The following is a 1924-nucleotide window of genomic DNA, read 5'->3' on the forward strand; positions in this document are numbered from 1 at the left end:
AATGAATATAATGCATGTGTGGTGCACCGAATACTCTCCTAACTACTGGAGCATTTGCTTGTGAATCTCAGACAAGAGGCCTGTGCAAATGGTTATCTACTCGATCTCGGCCATTCTTCGATGAATGGACACGTATATTCCTTGAAACACTCCCTCGTGTTCAAAGCATTATTGTTCTTTGCAGGAGTTGTTCGGGGAGCACGAAGCACACGAAGCACACGCGAGCTATACTTATTCACAAGCTCCTCTCCGGCATTGGAAGTTCCAGTGCGCACGTCTCTCTCTCTCTCTCTCTCTCTCTCGTCGTGTTCTTCGTTTTCATAGCGCCATACACACACACACACACAGTCTCTCTCTCTCTCTCTCTCTCTGAGCTCGTGCCTGAGCAATCATGTCTTGTTGCGGCGGCAAGTGCAGCTGCGGCGCCAACTGCTCTTGTGGCGATGACTGCAAGTGCACCAGGTAAGTCATTACATAGATGAAGCAGGGGTTGTCGATTTCGTGTGCTTAATTACGATTCTGATTAAGATCGTGTTTGTGTAACTTGGAATCAGCCATGGTTTGTTTGGCGTCTGATTTGAACTGTTGCAGAGCCTTCAGCTTAACCATGATTTCTGATTAAAGTCGATGTTAAACCTGCTTTGACGGACGAGCCGGTGCTGTAATCAATGACTGATGAGATGAATTAATTATGATTTGCAGCTGCAAGCGATCGGAGAGCCTCGTCCTGGGCCAAAGCGGCTCATCTGTGGCGACGATGACTGGGTAAGCAATCCCTCTCTCTCTCTCTCTCATCTCTGCGTAAATTTAGCTTGGACTCAGCTTATAATATCTCTGGCTTTTGTTTCTGCCCCCAGCTTTGCCAGTGAACCCTTCGTCTTCGTCACAGGCGGCCAGTTCGAGACTGCTGGCTGCAAGCGGCGCGGGTGTTAATGTACCGACCTGTGGATCTCATCCTGAAGCCTTCCATCGAAGGCTGGCTGCCCATGGATCACCCCCGTCTGCTGTCTTACTGGCTAAGACGATGTACACCGTACACAATAAATATGAAGTCCATGTAGAAGAAGAGCGCGCCTTGCGTTCATGAATGATCAGACCATCGAAGCACCATTTGGCATGGCCAATTGCTGCTGTTTGTAAAGCATGGTCTCATCGATCCTCGGTGTGGCTCTTCTATATTCATAACCATACGTATCTTCAAGTCCCTTTCTCGACTAATTTGCGTCCCTTCTGTGATTTTAGTTATCTCATTCTCTTAAAACAATATTGTTAACGATATTGTTATGCTATTCTCCTGAAGAAGGGTTGTTTGCCGAACTTTGCTACCCTTGTGATTTTAGTTATCTCATTCTCTTAAAACAAAAGTAGCTCATTTTTGTTATTGATCACATGTAGTCGACGTTGGGATGACTACTGATTTATTCAATCTTCATAGAAGTTTAAGCTTGCCTTGATTTAAGAAAAAGAAGTGAGATACATGTGTCATAGAGCAGTAACAATATACACACCACCTATAACTCAAAAGAGAGAACATAGAATACATTTGTAAGAATAGAGAGAACATAACATACATTTCGTGTCTTACATATACAATCTTTCTTCTTAAGTTTCTTTTAGCGAATATTGTGCAAGACTTCTTTATGGACATTTTCAAAATGTTCACTCAAAAGTCTTATGTGTACGTCCTTTATGCACCTTAAAACTCATGGCCTTATAGGTCTCCCTTTATGAACCCTAAATTATATATACTTCCAAACTAGCCTTATTATATAATGTCTCCCTCGATTAAGTTCCAAGGTTTTGTAGACTTCTTATCAAGGATTCCCTTATAATGTAAAATAATAGTCTTGAAACACAAGGTAGGGTTGAAGCCCACCTTATTCTAGGACAATCTATCAAGTTTTATCCACAAATTTGCCAAGTT

The 1924-nt window shown here is 42.8% G+C and overlaps 1 long non-coding RNA gene across 1 annotated transcript; it reads left to right on the top strand.

The window, feature by feature from the left end:
• The first annotated feature begins 271 nt into the window (after nucleotides 1–271).
• On the top strand, nucleotides 272–1201 carry LOC148012416 (uncharacterized). The gene is made up of 3 exons (XR_015689126.1): nucleotides 272–462; nucleotides 703–765; nucleotides 858–1201. It is a non-coding gene; the product is annotated as an uncharacterized LOC148012416 (long non-coding RNA).
• The last annotated feature ends 723 nt before the right edge of the window (nucleotides 1202–1924 follow it).

This window comes from Lygodium microphyllum, chromosome 27 (genome assembly GCF_053477565.2).
Source record: "Lygodium microphyllum isolate KBCC chromosome 27, Lygodium_microphyllum_v1.1.10, whole genome shotgun sequence".
Taxonomy (NCBI): Eukaryota; Viridiplantae; Streptophyta; class Polypodiopsida; order Schizaeales; family Lygodiaceae; genus Lygodium; species Lygodium microphyllum.